The following is a 19,470-nucleotide window of genomic DNA, read 5'->3' as shown; positions in this document are numbered from 1 at the left end:
GAAAGCGAATTAAAACCTACATAGAAACATCCGACGACGGCGTCATTCGAGAGCTTCTGACGGACTGACGACAGTGACGACGCGTGTCACGGGGGAGGGGTGCGGTGAAAAGCGTGTACAAGTGGCAAAGATATAGAATCGGTGCCTAATCCTCGTTAATCGATTCAGAACGATTTTTAAATGTTTTTTTTTTTTTATAAAATAAATATTTGCGTATGGAACTAAAGAGCCGCAGCTTCACATCCAAAGAGCCGCATGTGGCTCGCGAGCCGCAGGTTGCCGCCCCTAGTCTATAGTATGCTGTTTCTGGTAATCGTATAGCGGATTTTTTAACCGGATTACTAATACATAAGTGTACCGTACAATTTTCGAAGAATTCTTACCCTTAGTTTACAGATCGTGAAAAAGATTACGGTACTACAATAATACAAAGGATTAAATAGAGAGTCTTCAGGCTTCTTCTACAGAAAAACGAACTGTCAGCTAAGGGCAGTGTCCGCGTTCCCCAGTTAAGATAGAGTTTTATGAATCAAATCCTCACATTATTGATAAACCTGAAGACGAACATTCAACAAGAAACGGACGGCATTGGAAACAGCGTTTTGCGTCAGGTGAGTCACAGTACGATTAGTCAAGCACAAAAGTGCATCGCTGTACAGGACGCTTACTTTGAATATCTTTTGTAAAAATACGGTAAACATGTAAACTTCTGCTAATATAAGAAAAAAAATTTAATTTATGTCTTCATTTTTTTCCATTCATTCAAAAAATATAACATGTTGTAACTGTGTTTAACGTGTTTGGACGTAACGTGTTTGTGTTTTAACGTAGTATAACGTGGAGTTGCTCACCTTGTACTACAAAGCGAAATATATTTTAAGTAAATTCTCTATAAATACAGAATTTTTCAAACTATTTTAAGTAGATTTCTTGGGTACAAATTGTCAAATCCACGAAAAAAACAAAATCAGGAAGGTTTTTATTTATTTATAGGATATTAAATAAAAATATACGGAAAGTAAAAATAATACTTTAAAAAATAAACTCAACTAAAATTTTAAGATAGGTGAACTACAGGTATACTTAAGTGTTTTAAAAATATGATATCATGTACACGTGTGTATAATTTTTAATTTATCATAATTGAAGTCAAAGTATCTAACCGGGCGATAAAAAAAAATTATAACTTGTCTGCGATATTTGTATGAAAAGTCTATTGGAAATACCGAATGATTTTTCACGTTATCAATACGCGTGCAACTGATAATGTTGAAATTAATGTAATAGAGAAAATTTGTCGATAAAATCCTCGTAAAATAAAAATAAAATAACGCGTTCATTATTTTAGTTAATTCATAAAAATTCTTAAAATAACAAACCTTTCACTTAAGTTTAGTTTAATGGTTTCAAATTTAATTTATCGAATAGATGCAATTAAATGATACGTATAAAATTTCCTTTCGATTATGTTGAATCTTAATTTCTTTGTTATGATTAGGAATTATTCGACATCTCATTTCTACTGGACATTGGAAACGGTAAAACCTCATTGAAAATGTGTTTTTTCATTCAGGATTTACATCCCACCGAATTTGGGGAAAATCACAGTTAATTCTTCAAAACACAGGATGATGAAATCAAATATAAAATACAAGTATTACAATCAAAAACTGAAAAAAAATTTCCAATGAACATAAAAAAATGCTGCGTTTCCTGGCAGTCTGTGTGCGTGCTTTATAATTTATTTTCTTTTAATTAACTGCCATCTAAATAATATATTAAATCTAAATCTGTTTCGATATGATCTTTAATGAGTATATAAAATATATATTTATATATATATATTTTTCAAAATTACCACTTTAAAAAAAAAAATATACATATTAAACGGTTAATAAAATAAACCGGAAAACGCTATGAAAAAATACGTTTAAAGGAATGTGTTTAACGTTTTATTTTAACGATTTCCTGTTTATTACAATAACTGCTTAGTATACAGTTCTTTTATTATGATAGATATAGATGAAATCGTCAATTTAAAAAAAGAAGATCAATAACAGAATTATTAGCTGTTATGGAACGCTATATAAAATCAGTTGTACCAGTTTAAACGAAAAAAAAACAAAACAAAAAAAGCTAATTACTTTGGTCTTGAGAAAAACATTTACATTATTTTTTTTCTCTTATCGTTTAATTATATTTTACTTTCCCAGCTTATAAGGGGAAAATATATAGATTGGGGAAAAAATCGAAAAATTGGTCTTTTTAAGTTTTGTGCTATAAGGAGAAATTTTAAAAAATTAACAAAAAAAGATTTAAATAAATGGTAAATAATGTGCGAAAAAATCTTTTTATTTCTATGTTCCCAGATCCAAGAAATCTATTTTTCTTAGACTCTTATTATGCGTATGTAATACATACGTTGGCCTCTATTTGTTCTTTTTATTCTGGACCAGTTTGACTGCTTTTTCTTTAAATCTGGTAGAGAGGTACTACCTTCGGGGGAGAAAAAATGTATTAAATCTGTAAAAATTGGGAAAAGTATTGTATTGGCCGAAATAAAATTTAATGTTATTGTGGCACTTCAAAAATAAAATTTCTTAGAAAAGTTGTGGAACTTTTTTTATCGATATCTCAAGTTAAAAAAAAAAAAATACTTAATTACTCGCTACTCAAAAATGATTACTTTTTTTCTGATGTAAAGGAAGATTTTTTTTTATCTATATTTTCTACATCAGTAGACCTTCAAGTTACCGGGTATTTCAAAATAAATTTGGGGTTTTAAAGCTAGTAATATTTCTCAATTGTCACGTACATTGATTAATTATACACGAAATAAAAGAGCTACTCAAACTGTTTCTTTTACCTTTCGCTTGGAAGCGCTAGTAACAAAGATGGCGACCCCCTCAACAGAAAGCGTTCTGTGTTATGCAGTTTGCAAAGTTTGAATCTGTAATTACCGTTCAACGTGCGTTCCGTTTCATGTTCCATCGTGATTCCCGGATTGACAATTACATTCTAATTGGTATAAACGATTTGAAACGAGTAGCCGTATTTGTAAAGGGAAAGTACAGGACGACCATGTGTCTTCAACGTGTAAGAGAGTCTTTTGTGCGTAGTCCTAGGAAATCCCTTAGGAAGGCTACCCGCAAATTAGCGATTCCAGTGATGTCTGTGTGGAGGTTTTTATGGAAACGATTACGACTGCATCCATATCGTTTACAGATGTTACAAGATCTAAAACCTACAGATTATGGTTTGCGTGCCAGCTTCGAAAATGAAATGATTCGCTGCGACGATGAAGACTTTTTTTATCGTATCGTATTCAGTGACGGATCAACATTTTGTTAATGGAAAAGTAAACATAATGTGCGTATCTTGGGCCAGAAAATCCTCACGAAATCCTGCTGTCTAAACAAAGACTCCCCGAAACTGAATGATTTTTGTGCCGTATCCCGACGGCAAGTTTACGGACCGTTCTTTTTCGTTTCGTAAAATAAAGTGTGTCTGGAATGAAATATCTTGATATCCTACAAATATGGCTCTTTCCTAGACTGAAATACAAACCACAGAACTGTATAAGGAAAGAAAATGGTGCTCTCCTCGTTAGCATAACCCTGTACTTGATCGGTTGAATGAAATTCCCTCGACCCTTTGGATAGGTCGTCGGGGACCAGAGGACAGGGCTCGTTTTCCGTCACCTCCACGTTTTCCTGGTCTGACCTCGTGCGATTTTCTTCTTTTAGGGTTTATAAAGGATCAAGTGTATGTGCCACCGTTACCGGCTGACCTAACCGACTTAAAACACAGGATTGAAGCAGCTGTCGTACCAATTACTCCAGATTTGTTTTTTAAGTACGGGATGTACTCTCCTATCGGCTGGATGTGTGCCTTGTAACAATTGGTGCTCACACGGAACACTTATAAGAGAGAAACTATTTGAGTTGCTCTTTCATTTCATGTATAATTTATCAATGTAAGTAAAACTTAATAAATATTAAATAACTTGAAAAATCTTATATTAATTTTGAAACAAGGTATTATTATAAAACTTTTTTCCCGTAGAAGTAATATTTTCTTAAATTTTAGGTTGTTTTAAATTTAAATCTATCCCGCAACTTTCCCATTGTTCTTAAAATATAAATCGTAATTTTTTGAACGCCCTTACTCTTTAGATTTTCTTTAAAAAAAAGAAAAGAATTAGCCAAAGATTTTCATTCCCCCTTCCTTTGTTTTTCCTGTTTAGCCTCCGGTAATTATTTTTCTGATAATACTTCAGAGGATAAATGAGGCTGATATGTATGAGTGTAAATGAAGTGTAGTCTTGTACAGTCTCAGATATGTGTGGTTAATTGAAACCCAACCAACAAACAACACCGGTATCCACGATCTAGTATTCAAATCCGTGTTAAAATAGCTGACTTTACTAGGACTTGAACGCTGGTCATCTCCCCTTTCTAAAAAAATTAAATTTATTTTACTAAAGGTATACTTTCTTCTTCCTGTTTAGCCTCCGCTAATTACCGTTCAGTTAATACTTCAGAGGATGATTCGTATGAGTGTAAATGAAGTGTAATCTTGTATAGTCTCAGTTCTACCATTCCTGAGATGTGTGATTAATTGATACCCAACCACCAAAGAACAACGGTATCCACGATCTAATATTCAAATCCGTGTTAAAATAGCTGACTTTACTAGGACTTGAACGCTAGAACTCTCGACTTCCAAATCAGCTGATTTGGGAAGACGCGTTCACCACTAGACCAACCCCCGGTGGGTTACTAAAGGTACACTTTGATTGTATCTTTGTATTTTTTTTTTCAGTTTAAAAATTTTTTTTGTAATTTATTATCACTATTTACGATTGATTATTTTGTTATCGTTTAATTTTACCTTTACTTCCCGTTGAGTATGAGGCACCTCAAAATTAAAGAATATTTTTTTTTTTCATTTTTCAAGCTTCACCCTTCTTCAACTTTCATTAAATCGTCCGCAAGTATAGCAATTTTTTTTTATTTTTATTTATTTATTTAACTACTTATCAATTATAGAGATTAAAAAAATGAGTTGCGTAACTTGATCGGCATATTTGAGATATTTGCCCTATTAATTACCGGCTTTTTTAAAAGAATTTACTGATGAAGTTACTAAATAACTGAAATGGATCTGGGCTCAGATTTTAAGTAAACTGTTAAAAAAAAAGTAGTAATGTTTAAGAAAATAACTCTTTTTTTTGAGGTCACAGTGGATCACTTTAGTTAACTCTGATTTGTCTTCTTTTTATTTTTTTTCTTGATTGCTTCCCAATACTTCTTCATTCTGTCAGATCTTTTTTTTCTGAGTTCTTCTGAACAAACCCTTGTTGTTTTATTTTCTTTAATTTTAAATCTGTATTTGCTTCTTTTAGTATTTTTGTATTGCCACTTTGGCAAACAAAAATGTTTGTTTCGTAAAACTTCTGTTGTGATTTCTAGTTGTTGCATATTTTGTTTAATTTTTCGGTTATCCAGGTCGGTGTTTAGGACATTTTCCAGTATTTCTCGACCAGTTTCCTGACGAGCCTGTTCGGTTCTATTCTTTTTATGTGTTCAAAAAAGGAGATTTATATACCTCTTAGTTTGGTATAAGTCTCCATTTTCCCGCATCAATAAGTCGTCGTTTATTTATGCATGTTCTTAGAATTCTTCTTTCTGTTCTTTGCATCTCTGTTGAGTAGAAAATGTTGGATTTTAGTTTGAATAGTGTTTCGCTTCCATATATTATAGGTCTGATTACAGTTTTGTAATTTCTGAGTTTGGTATTTCTTGAGATGCATCTTTTATTATATGTTATTGTTTTGGTGGTATTTTGTACATAATTGAGCTTTTGTGATCTTTCTAGTTTATTTTTTCTTTGAGGTCATGTGTGATATGTTCTTCTAATTATTTTAAACCGTTCAACTAGCTCGACTTTATGTCCGTTTATGATTACGTGGTTCAATACCAGGGGATTTATGGTCATTATTCTAGTCTTTTCATATGATATTCTTACGTTTATTTTCCTGCTAGTTCTTCCAATGTAGTTACTTGGATTCTACCTTCTGCGATGTTATTGGTTAGAAACGCTAGGTCGTCTGCAAATCCTAGACAGTTTACTTTGATATGGTTTACGTGTTTCCTTGCTTCAAACGTTACTTGTGGTGGGTGTTTTTTGTACCACTCTCTCATTACATATTCTAGGACGCAGTTGAAGAGCAGTGGGGGGATAGTTCATCATCTCCTTGTCTTAAACCTGTTTTGATTAGGAATGGTTCTGATATTTCTCCTCTGAATTTTATTTTGGAGTATGTGTCAGTTAATGTTAGTTCTATCATTTTTACTAGTTTTCGGGTGCAATCCTAGATTTCTTACTATTTTCAGCATTGATTGTCTATGAATACTATCGTAGGCCTTTTTGAAGTCTATGAATGATATTACTAATTGTCTTCGTTTTAATTTTGTGTACATCCGTTATTAATTTGAGAGCGATTATTTGTAAAATTATTTATTTTATAATAGATTAAATAATGATAATAATTTTGTTTTTAATATAATTAAAAGAGGTATTAATTTTTTTTCCAGGTAAATCATTGATGTCATCATCTAGTATGTAATGAAACAACAAAAGGTAAATAATCTGATAATGAATTAATATCTCTGTTATCTTCTGATCTTAATGGATTATCATTTTTTTACATATTAAAAATTCAATTTGCCTATCTGTAAAATTTTTTGTTGTCATAACTAGTTTTTAAGAAATTCAAGATTAAATAAAAAAATAATTATAAAAAAAAAATCTCATTACTAATTGTTCCCTTCTATCTAGAATAATTATGAAAAATCTGATGTGGACTCTACATGGCTTCCATGTACGCCTATTAAATTACATATACACATGTTTTTTTTTAAATGAAAAGTACTTAAAATTATATTTCATTAATAACTTCTGATATTTTTTCATTTATTTTTTTATATTGTTAGTATTGAATTATTATTTCTCGTAATTTTTTTTTTACATTCAGAGGTTAATAATTATTAATAAATCAATATATTTAAATTAAAAGAAAAAAAAAACTTTAAAATGGAGATGAAGTCTGATTCAAACCGATGTGTCTTCCCTCATTTAAGACCCAAATATTTAATTAATTAAAATTTCATTTGGCTATAACTCTGGAACCAATTAAAGTAAGTATTACTACTTATGATATATCGTTTAAAAGCTCTCAATGAGGGGTTATTAATGCAGTTTGGATTTTGGGCTTTTTTTGGATACTTTTGATCCAGTCGATTGAAATCAGAAGGGGAGATGCACAACTAAATGTTACAACAATCCTAAATCCAAAATTTCAATATCTCACGGCTAATAGTTTTGAGTTATGGGAGATACATACGTACGTATAAACGTCACGCCGAAAATAGTCATAATGGATTCAGGGATGGTCAAAATGGGTATTTCCGTTGAAATCTGAAAAACGAAATTTTTCGCGATCACAATACTTCCCGGTTACTTCGTACAAGGAAGTAAAAACAAACCAAAACTTAATAAAACAAGTTTTCTTTCTTTTCTCAGAAGCATTTTTTTAGAATATAATAAATTACCGATGTGAAATTCAATATTACTTCTATATTTTATGTTGTATTCGGGTGCTGTTACTTTTATCAAAGTGGATGCCATTAAAGTCACCTCCTCATATAGCATACACAGGTGTCCGGACTTTAAAATTAAATGTAAAAGTAATATTAAATTTAATTTTTTTTTTGTCTTCAGTCATTTGACTGGTTTGATGCAGCTCTCCAAGATTCCCTATCTAGTGCTAGTCGTTTCATTTCAGTATACCCTCTACATCCTACATCCCCAACAATTTGTTTTACATATTCCAAACGTGGCCTGCCTACACAATTTTTCCCTTCTACCTGTCCTTCCAATATTTAAGCGACTATTCCAGGATGCCTTAGTATGTGGCCTATAAGTGTGTCTCTTCTTTTAACTATATTTTTCCAAATGCTTCTTTCTTCATCTGCCGCAATATCTCTTCATTTGTTACTTTATCCACCCATCTGATTTTTAACATTCTCCTATAGCACCGCATTTCAAAAGCTTCTAATCTTTTCTTCTCAGATACTCCGATCGTCCAAGTTTCACTTCCATATAAAGCGACACTCCAAACATACACTTTCAAAAATCTTTTCCTGACATTTAAATTAATTTTTGATGTAAACAAATTATATTTCTTACTGAAGGCTCGTTTAGGTTGTGCTATTCGGCATTTTATTTCGCTCCTGCTTCGTCCATCTTTAGTAATTCTACTTCCCAAATAACAAAATTCTTCTACCTCCATAATCTTTTCTGCTTCTATTTTCACATTCAGTGGTCCATCTTTGTTATTTCTACTACACTTCAACACTTTTGTTTTGTTCTTTTTTATTTTCATGCGATAGTTCTTGCGTAGGATTTCATCTATGCCGTTCATTGTTTCTTCTAAATCGTTTTTACTCTCGGCTAGAATTACTATATCATCAGCAAATCGTAGCATCTTTATCTTTTCACCTTGTACTGTTACTCCGAATCTAAATTGTTCTTTAACATCATTATATAAAGATAAAAAAGTAACGGTGATAGGGAACATCCTTGTCGGACTCCCTTTCTTATTACGGCTTCTTTCTTATGTTCTTCAATTATTTCTGTTGCTGTTTGGTTCCTGTACATGTTAGCAATCGTTCTTCTATCTCTGTATTTGAACCCTAATTTTTTTATAATGCTGAACATTTTATTCCAGTCTACGTTATCGAATGCCTTTTCTAGGTCTATAAACGCCAACTATGTTGGTTTGTTTTTCTTTAATCTTCCTTCTACTATTAATCTGAGGCCTAAAATTGCTTCCCTTTTCCCTATACTTTTCCTGAAACCAAATTGGTCTTCTCCTAACACTTCTTACACTCTCCTCTCAATTCTTCTGTATAGAATTCTAGTTAAGATTTTTGATGCATGACCAGTTAAACTAATTGTTCTGTATTCTTCACATTTATCTGCCCCTGCTTTCTTTGGTATCATGACTATAACACTTTTTTTGAAGTCTGACGGAAATTCCCCCTTTCCATAAATATTACACACCAGTTTGTATAATCTATCAATCGCTTCCTCACCTGCACTGCGCAGTAATTTACAGGTATTCCGTCTATTCCAGGAGCATTTCTGCCATTTAAATCTTTTAATGCTCTCTTAAATTCAGATCTCAGTATTGTTTCTCCCATTTCATCTTCCTCAACTTCCTCTTCTTCCTCTATAACACCATTTTCTAATTTATTTCCTCCGTATAACTCTTCAATATATTCCACCCATCTATCGACTTTACCTTTCGTTTTATATATTGGTGTACCATCTTTGTTTAACACATTATTAGATTTTAATTTATGTACCCCAAAATTTTCCTTAACTTTCCTGTATGCTCCGTCTATTTTGCCAATGTTCATTTCTCTTTCCACTTCTGAACACTTTAAATTTCATATCGCTGACTAATTTACTGTATCCTGAAAAAATGCCTGTAAGAAAGGAGAGAAAAACTTGGTTAATTATTTTTTGTTCGTTTTTCATAATTATTCTATGTACATGTGTACAATTAGTTGTTTTTTTTGTTGCTTCTATACCTACCATTTAATATTGTAATCATCTAGATACGATACACGTTTTTATGGTTTTGTTTTTTAGAAACGTCTAGCTGCTTAAATACAAATTTGAATGTTAACAGCGATGTATTTCTGTTTCGTTTTGCCGAGTATATTTTTCGCTTATATTTAGGAAACTATCAATTTTTCGAAAAAGTCACAAATAGGCAAAAGGTTTTTTTACGCTTTATGTAATACCATCATTAAAATTTGAAAATAGCGTAATTTTTTTAATTTCCCCCCTCTCCATTGTAACGTCCCCGTTTTTGGATTAAGACAGTTTAAGGCAGCCTATGTTAACGTTTCAGACCGAAGACCTGTTACTACCCAATAGTTAGTTGTAGTCGGTTGGATCTGTGAAGCTACAGATGGGAACAAACATACATAAAAGTTAAAACTCATCATTCCTCCTGTGTACGTAGTCTGTTAAAAAAACTCTAAATTAAGGTTTTTTTATTTTAATTCTTTATAAATTGTTTAAAGATTGCCGGCCTCCGTAGTGAGAGTGGCCTCGGCCTATCATTCCGAGGTCCCGGGTTCGAATCCCGGTCAGGCATGGCATACACTCTACAAAATTATCATATCTCATCCTCTTAAGCAATACCTAAGGGGGGTACCGGAGGTTAAAAAAATTCTTTAAAGATTACGTACAAAACAACTGAATGTAACTGATTTAAATAATAAAAGTTGTTCTCTTGATTTTCATAGACTTTTTTTTTACTTTTAAGACCATAATGGATCACTTTAGTTCATTTTTTTTTTTTTTGGCAAGTTCTTTCTTTTCTTGCTGATTTGTTGTTTTTCAGCTTTTTTTTTGCCAGTAATTTTCAAGGGTTTCATATCTTCTTGCTCTTTCTTGTTCAGAGAACACCCGGCTTATTGTTTTCTTGGGTTTTGATAGGAATCTTGTTTCTTTATTTTTTAATTTCTCATAGTATCCGATTTTCGTTTTTAGGTTTTCACAGGTTATGTCTAATTCCTCCATGTCTTTCTGTACTTCGTATAACCAGTTCGTTCTGCTTTTCTTGTTCCAGAAAAGTTCGATTATCCGTCTGATAAGTCTGGTCTCTTCCGTTCTAAAAATATGTCATAGAAAGGAAATTCTCTTCTTTCTAAATTTATTAGTTATAAAGTTAATTAGTTCATAGACTTTATTACATAAAATCTAATTTAAGTTTCTTACATATACATTTTTTATTGGTTATGATAACATTTACATAACACCATGGGTATGATTACATTTATTAGTCGTTAAACAAAGTTATTGTATTTCAAAACTACAAAACTTGTTTTCATCACCGAATATTTCTGTTTTACGTTGGATACCATGAGAACTATATGACGTACAGTTTTGGGACCTGTCTTATTTGATTTTTCAGTTCAAAAACATTAGAAACTATCAAGTTTTACGCCCTTATATAATACCTTAAAAATTTCACTGTGTTATAATTTTACCGAGGACTGAAATCCGGGCGAAATTTTTCGCTGAACCAACTCTATAACAAATCGTTTTTGGATTTATGTTTGTATGTACTTTTTTCTTTATTTCAAGCTCTAGAATCAGTTGCCAAATTATTTCTTTTTCCTCCTGAATCGCTCTAATATATATATATTAGAGAGAGTGAGTTTTATATATATATATAAGGAAAAAGACGATACCAGAAGGAAACAACCTTGTGGTTTTTTCTTTGTTTTTTTTAGGATTTAAAACTATATATTGTTAGAAAATAATTCAATTATAAAACAGAGATAATCTCTAGTTATTTTGTTATTGGTTAAAGTTTATGTTTGAAAATGTACAACGTACATCAGAATTTTTTTTGCAGGTTTTAAAAAACAAAATTATTATTAGGTTTTAGGAATTCATATCGTTTTTATGATGTCCTTATTAGAAATAAAATTCGTGTAGATTTAATGTAATATTTATACAATCTTTTTTCAGAAGTTGGTATTTATGAATAATTTTTATTCCAGTAAATAATGTAGGTTATCGATAATTGTGTGCCTGACGGTTATTTTTATCTGTTTGCTTACCGTGTTAACGTTAATCTGTCGCTCCCTTTGTTAAAATAAAAAAAAGAGTTGTTGGAAAAAATCATTAAAGTTTTATTAATAAATCCCATTTTATTCTTTAATACGACAAATTTACGATTAGATTGTAATAAGTATTTCTATTTTTGGATTTCCATTCCGTTTTGTCTTTACTTCGATTTATTATTTATTTTTTTTGTCGATGATATTATTAATCGATACATTATGATTTGAATTGTATGTATTGCTTTACATACAAAAAAAATCTTCATTTAACGGTTGAAAATAGTAGACAAATAGAAAACTGTTTACACAGATTACTTAAAAAAATTAAAATTTTTATTACTTAAAATTTTATAGCCGTTCGTTTTTTCATAGTAGTAAACAAACAAACGAAATTAGAAGTAAGCAATCGATTGATAACAGAAAAAACTTTAAAAAAAAGCATTAAAAAATAAAATAAACTGATTAATGAGTGATATTAAAGTATGGAAACGGATTCAGATTTCAAAACTGTGAAATACTCGTTCCTATATTTCTTAATTAAAAAAAAAGAAATAATAAATGTAGTATAAATTTAGAGTAGTGTTAGAAAAAAGCGGGCGTATGGTCCGTCGCGAAAATGTTACATGGTTTTTGTTTCATTACGCATGATTTTGTTAAATGTTTTTGCCAATTGTAACTAACTGTGAATTTAGCGTATTCAAAATCCCGAACATTTTTAGCTTTATCTTGGGTTGTGATTTTTAAAACAGCTCTAATCCCAATGTTTTCCTTTTTTATTCCCAAAGCACAAATATCATTTTAGATAAACATTCGTATAAAGAAGTATAAATCGTTAGTGCGTTGTGCGCAGCCATCCGATGAATCACGTGGTCCGCTCTGAGCCAATAACAGCTAAAATAAAAATTTGAGCACATACATCAAACAAATAAACAAACAAACCCACGCACCATCCTTTTCTATCGGAAAGAAATCAGCTTTATTACTTTAAAACAGTGAATTTGGTATTTACCTTACAACAATGCAAGTTACGTTATTAACTTTTCGGCTTCTTCCAGCAATATAAAAGTTCAGTATTTGATTGTATTTTAATTATTTAATTTTTCGGAGAATTGTATTTTAGTTGTTCAAATCTTTGTTTTCTAGTATAAATCTAATTATTCGTTTTCTATACTTATATATATATATATATATATATATATATATATATATATATATATGACATATCGGATATACTGACCAAAAACTTGTCTTTTGGTTTGTTTTGTATTGTGATAATGCATAAATACAGTATGTAAATTGTTTATAATGAAATATCTGTTATTATGACTTATTTTTTCTACTGCAATGCAACATTTTATCGTTTATAATGACGGACAGAAGTAACGTAGAATATCTACATTGTAGCTACAGAAATATTTTGACGGTTCCTTTTTTCTTACATTGTACTGCATTTCTTTTTTCTTTTTTTTAAATTTCTTCGTGTACCAGATTATTGTAAACTGTGAGCGAGATACTTTTGCTGTGAGCGTATCATATCGTGCGGTACAGTATTTTTATTTTACGTATCCCGTGTAATTCATTCAATAGCGATTTAATTAAGACTTCACGAAAACATTCAGGGTAGAAGAAACGGCATACGTTATCTGGCGTAGGTCATTCGAAAATCGGTGATACGAAACAACCGTGAAAAAATTAGAACAAATTTTGAAACAAATTCTGTGAAATCAACAAAAAAAAATTACGGTCTAGTCAACCTAATAATGTAAAGCAAAATAACCGACTTTTTGCAGAAAAAGTAATGTTTTTCAATTTTTTTCTGCCTTGTTTTAATCTACCGTATTTGTATTTATTATTGCGTAGTTTTGTTTTTATAATATTTTTGCGGAAATAAATTATTATTATTGTATTACAATACCCGTTTAGATGGCTTATTAAAATAGTTACCATTAAACATCGGTTATCGTGCCTATCGGTTATAATGAATTAAAATCGTCGGTCCCTGGACGTCACTATGAACGATATTTTCTGTATATATACATACACCAGCCGCTCAGAGTACGCTTCGCTTGCCTGAGCGTCTAGCCGGGTGGCTTCGCCCCTGGATCCTCGATGCGTTCGTACCCTCATGTTTGTTAGAATATAAAGTATTTTACAGAAATTCATTAATGAAAAAAAGCTGAAACACAGTTGTAGGACTTTCCCGTCACGCGGTTTTTTTCTGATGCACGGCGTAACACGTACACACAACATAATTTAAAATATTTATCGCTTTATTTAAATATAATATTTTTTATTTATTTACGGTAGTCGTGATCGCCCTATACCTTAATGATAATATGGCAATATTTATGTTCCTTTTTCTCCTGAGCGGTTAGACCGATTTCCTTGAAATTTTTACCACTGGATCTATGTAGTTTTATACCAATTCTCTACCAGATTTACTAAGTTTGGAGAAATATTTACAGATTTAAAATTTTTTGTTAAAAGTTCTATGGAAATTTACAAATTTTTAAGTGAAAAATAATTAATTTTTTTTCTTTTAATGAAGAAGATATATTCATGAATTTGGTACCAGACAGACAAGTAAAATAGCCTCTATAAAATCTTGTAAAAATTTTAGCTACTTAGCTCTGATATATATTCGGAGTAACAGTACAAGGTGAAAAGATAAAGATGCTACGATTTGCTGATGATATAGTAATTCTAGCCGAGAGTAAAAAGGATTTATAAGAAACAATAAACGGCATAGATGAAGTCCTACGCAAGAAAATGTATTTGGGAAGTAGAATTACTAAAGATGGACGAAGCAGGAGCGATATAAAATGCCGAATAGCACAAGCTAAACGAGCCTTCAGTAAGAAATATAATTTGTTTACATCAAAAATTAATTTAAATGTCAGGAAAAGATTTTTGAAAGTGTATGTTTGGAGTGTCGCTTTATATGGAAGTGAAACTTGGACGATCGGAGTATCTGAGAAGAAAAGATTAGAAGCTTTTGAAATGCGGTGCTATAGGAGAATGTTAAAAATCAGATGGGTGGATAAAGTGACAAATGAAGAGGTATTGCGGCAAATAGATGAAGAAAGAAGCATTTGGAAAAATATAGTTAAAAGAAGAGACAGACTTATAGGCCACATACTAAGGCATCCTGGAATAGTCGCTTTAATATTGGAAGGACAGGTAGAAGGGAAAAATTGTGTAGGCAGGCCACGTTTGGAATATGTAAAAAAAATTGTTAGGGATGTAGGATGTAGAGGGTATACTGAAATGAAACGACTAGCACTAGATAGGGAATCTTGGAGAGCTGCATCAAACCAGTCAAATGACTGAAGACAAATAAAAAAAGCTCTGATATTGGAGAAAACAGAATAGTAATAACTGCTTAGGTAGTCCTATAAAAACGTGGATCAATGGTTTCGTAATTGTAAGATGCAACCGGCGAGGGAGCGACCAAATAGAGGGAACAAATCCTTAGAGGAAAGGGATGGAAACTAGTGATTACATCAGTATAACATAAAACATAACCTGGATTACAAAAAATATTTTTCATTATTAAAACGTTTTTCTTTACTGGAAAAAAAGAGAACCAATAAAATTTATCTTAAACTATATGCAATATAGTTTTAAGATTAAAAAATCGAGTCAAAGATCATTTTTTTAAAAAGGGATAACATTTTTGGATAAGCTATTAGTCAAATATTATATAATCCATTTGTATCAATCAAGTCTCGAGAACAGTCGCCGTACATTACAAACGACTCGCTTCGTAGGATCTCACGTGTAAAAATTATAAAAGAAGAAATTAAATAAAACAAAATAGAAAGATTGCACTAATCTTTTTAGTACTCTTATTATCAATAGTGGAGGCTAGTCCAAAGTTTGAAAATAATTATGTTTTTGTTTTTCCGTTGACGTAAGATGAAAAACTCGTTTCATTTCGTTCTATTTAAATTATCGGTGCATTCTTCATTCTCGGCAGGTTTTTATACTGTATTGTTATTCTTATTGTTATTCGTTATCTTTGTAATTTATTCCTGTTACTACTGTTTTGCATAATACAATTATTTTAATGTCGCTTATAATTATAGTTTGTCAGCATGACGAGCTATAATAATAATAATATTCTTTTTTTTATTTACTAGTTTGTTGGAAACTAATTTTTTTGGTAGTAATGTATTTATTAATTAATTTTTTCTCAAGTTTCCTCATAATTACGTTTAAAGCTAATTAAAAACAAAAAAAGTCGTTAAAAAAATATTCATTATTGAATTGATTGTTTTTTTGTTTTTTTTACTATCCATTTTAAAGAATTCGTTAGAACTTCGTCGGTAAGAGGCGACGAAGTCAACGAACTACGTTTACAGTTCTAAACAAAAATATAATTTGAAAAAATAAGCGTGAAAATATTATATTTCAGTTCAATTGAATTAGTAGTGATGAATACTCTCAATAAATACCTCGAATTTTGTTAGACACTTTTTTTCCATTTGATGAACCGCGGGATTCGAATACGTCACTTTTTCCTCAAAAAGGTGGTCTTACGAATCGCGCCGCTAGGTAGCAGTACTTGATAGTACTAGGTAGCGTACAAAAACTCGATAATGTACTTGAAATAATAAAATTTAAAAGAAAATATACTACAGCATGTTTTAATAGTAATTGCTCTTATGTAAATGAAAGTACTGAAGATGAAACAGTTTTTTTAATTCCTATCACTTCTTAAAAAAAAAAAAAAATAAATAAAAGTTAGTTTACAAGAGATTATACAGGCTTATCATAAAAAAATGGTGCGGTTTTGAACATGGTTTAAATTAAAACAGAATTACTTACAGTTTATGTTTTTTATTTTTCAAATTTGTCGTCTCAAACATTTTTTTACATAATTAATAAATTTCAATATGTGCGCCCTTAGTCGCTCGTCAAATGTCCAAACGATACTCATCTTCTCTCCAAACATTAGTTAACATTTCTTCGTTAATGGTTGTCATTGCTTCATTAATCTTGTTTTTAAAGCGGTTTAGGTCGCGAATTTTTTGTGTATAAACAACGCTTTTGATGTACCCCCACAAGAAAAAATCGCAAGGTCTGGACTTCTTGGAGGCCAAAGTACGGGTTCTTGCCGGCCTATCCATCGATCTCCAAATTTTTCGTTCAAAGCGTCCGTGACCGATGCATTGAAGTGCGGGGGAGCACCATCTTGTTGGAAATGAAGTCGATGAATGTTTTCGAGTTCATCCAGCTGAGGAAAGCAATAATTGGTTAACATGTCAAGATACACAACTCCATTAATTGTTTTTTCAGCAAAGAAAAAAGGCCGTATTACACGATTTTTCATCACACCACACAAAACATTAACTTTAGGCGAATCTCGTTGTTTCTGAATAATTGCGTGTGGGTTTTCAGAGCCCCATATTCGTGAATTGTGTCTGTTAACACATCCATTCACCTGGAATGTAGCTTCGTCTGCAAAAATTATATCACCTAAAAACTATTTGTTTTCACTTATTCTGCCCAAAATTTCAACAGATAAATTGTAACGTTTTACACCATCATCGGGTTTCAATTCCTGCAGTATCTGGATTTTATAAGCGTGTAATTTCAGTTTTTTACGTAAAACTTTGCGAACTGTTGATTTTGGAAATACCTAATTCGACGCTTCGACGGGGGATAGACTTCCCAGGACTTCTAATTGCCGATTGTCTAATTAGTTCAATCGTTTCGTCTGGTACATTTGGTCTGCCGGTTGATTTCTGTTTCTTAACCGATCCACTTTCTTCGAATCGTTTCAACCAACGTATTATGTTATTTTTGTGCGGCGGATCTCTTCCGAATTCACGTCGAAACGCACGTTAAACTAAAATTACGGATTTTAATTCAGCCATCAATAAAACACACTTTGCTTTGTCTTTATCGGAGAACATAGTAACTCACTAAACACACCGCAACAACAATACAAGAACTGACGTTGTGGTTACAACTGCTGATAAACAAACTTTTGGGTTGGAGGCTTTCAGGGATACCAATATAACATCTAGAAATTTCCCTACAATGTTCCTATGAATTACTGAAACCGCACCATTCTTTTATGATAACCCTGTATTAGCTTTAGTAAGAAAGGAATAAATAAAAGGGAAATAAATTCGATTGGTAAAATCGAATTTAAAGATAAAAATTGAGAGTTCGATTTTTTTTTTAACCTCTGGTATAACCTCTACCGTTAGGTATTGCTTTAGAGGATGAGATGAATAATTTGTAGCGTTTGTGAAAATGCCAGGCTTGACCGGGATTCGAACCGGAGACCTCAGGATGAAAGGCCGAGACGCTACCATTCGCGCTACGGAGGCCGGCGTTACACAAGACGGTTGTACTTACAAAGTAATAAGTGTAATATTACATCACGGATTTTCTATTCGTAAAGGTATACTAGTTTTATTAAAAAAGAAAAAATATGGTGTATGAAGTGAATGAAATCAAACAATGCAATCAATGCAATCAACAAAAAAAATAAAAATAAAATATAGCCTTGAAATTCGGTTTGTTTGTTCTAAGGTAATAAATTTTAATAATAAACCCGCGAGATAACAATTAGTAATTTATTAAAAAAAAGAAATAATCATCTAACATAACGCAGTGATATCCAGAAAAAATTACAATGAAATTGTAAACCGTACCGTAAGAGTCTCGCAGATATCACACCTTCCGCTCAAAAACAAAATTTCTATAATATAAATAAAACTGTTTTTAACAAAACGATACTGATATCAAAAAAGGTACGACACTACATTTCTACTATCAAAACCTGTTAATTTAGAATTTTCTTTAAAAAAAAATACTTGTTAAATATATGTAATAGACAATATATATACAGTAATAGATAATAAAAACAATGTTTAAGCGTTCTATATAGTAACCAAATAATAGAAAATTTTGTTTAAAAACTCTTGATTTCATTTATTAAACATAAGAATTGTATTATTTCTGTAAATTTGGTATGTATTATATATAAATGAAATCGGGCCGGTAAGAGTTTTGTACTACAAGATCAAAAGATATGCAGAGTATATCTTTTTTCTGTCACTTGTCTACCAAAGTGCTCGCTTAAAATGATCAATCTATGATCTACATGAAAACCCCACTAATCAACGCGAATCTATATCTGTGTATATGGAAACTTGATCGATTTACCTACGGCAGAAGTACGAGTTAACGCGAACCTATATTCGTGCACTTCAAAAAAAGATGAGACCTATAAAGGTCCCCTTTATCCCAACCCGTCTTCTCGAGATTAACTTGTCTGTGTTATATTTTTGGCATAATAACGGGATCGGCGGGGAGGTACCCTCTGTAAAATCAATTAAAAATTTTTTCCAAAGACAAAAGCAGTTCTGCGTGTAACATCTGTAACTCTTATTAGATAAATGAGATTTTACTAACAACGTTTCTGTAGCGACAAAATTAATTTATTTTTATTTGATTTTTTTTTTTATTGTTGAGAAATTTTTTTAATTTTTTATTTCGATCATTTTTATAGTTCACTTCAAATATTAATTAGTCAGTCTAATATGTTCCTTTGTGAAACCAAATCTAGAATTAACAGTAACAAACCAAAAACATATTAACAGTAACATATTAATGATTTTTTAAAAATTTTATAAGTTTAATTAAAAGTAAACAACCGCTATTCCCCTCAATTTTAGAAGAGGTGGCTTCTGTGGGTACGTGCATGCACAAAGTAAGTTTGTGTGTAATTGCG

The 19,470-nt window shown here is 31.3% G+C and overlaps 1 protein-coding gene across 4 annotated transcripts in view; it reads left to right on the top strand.

Moving 5' to 3' along the window:
• Positions 1-19,470, top strand: part of ZnT63C (solute carrier family 30 member 1) — a 219,521-nt gene that overhangs the window by 71,209 nt on the left and 128,842 nt on the right. Inside the window, exon 1 of one of the 4 annotated variants that reach the window (XM_075378926.1) lies at positions 6,627-6,645. The exons of the other annotated variants lie outside the window; for them this stretch is intronic. The gene's annotated coding sequence lies outside the window, so the exon portion shown is untranslated. Of the gene's footprint in view, positions 1-6,626; positions 6,646-19,470 lie in introns of those variants that run through there. 4 annotated transcript variants of the gene reach the window in all.

This window comes from Lycorma delicatula, chromosome 11, assembly GCF_047948215.1.
Source record: "Lycorma delicatula isolate Av1 chromosome 11, ASM4794821v1, whole genome shotgun sequence".
In the NCBI taxonomy this organism is placed as follows: Eukaryota; Metazoa; Arthropoda; class Insecta; order Hemiptera; family Fulgoridae; genus Lycorma; species Lycorma delicatula.
Note: the sequence above shows the minus strand (reverse complement) of the source record. Positions and strands in the feature narration are given on the sequence as shown.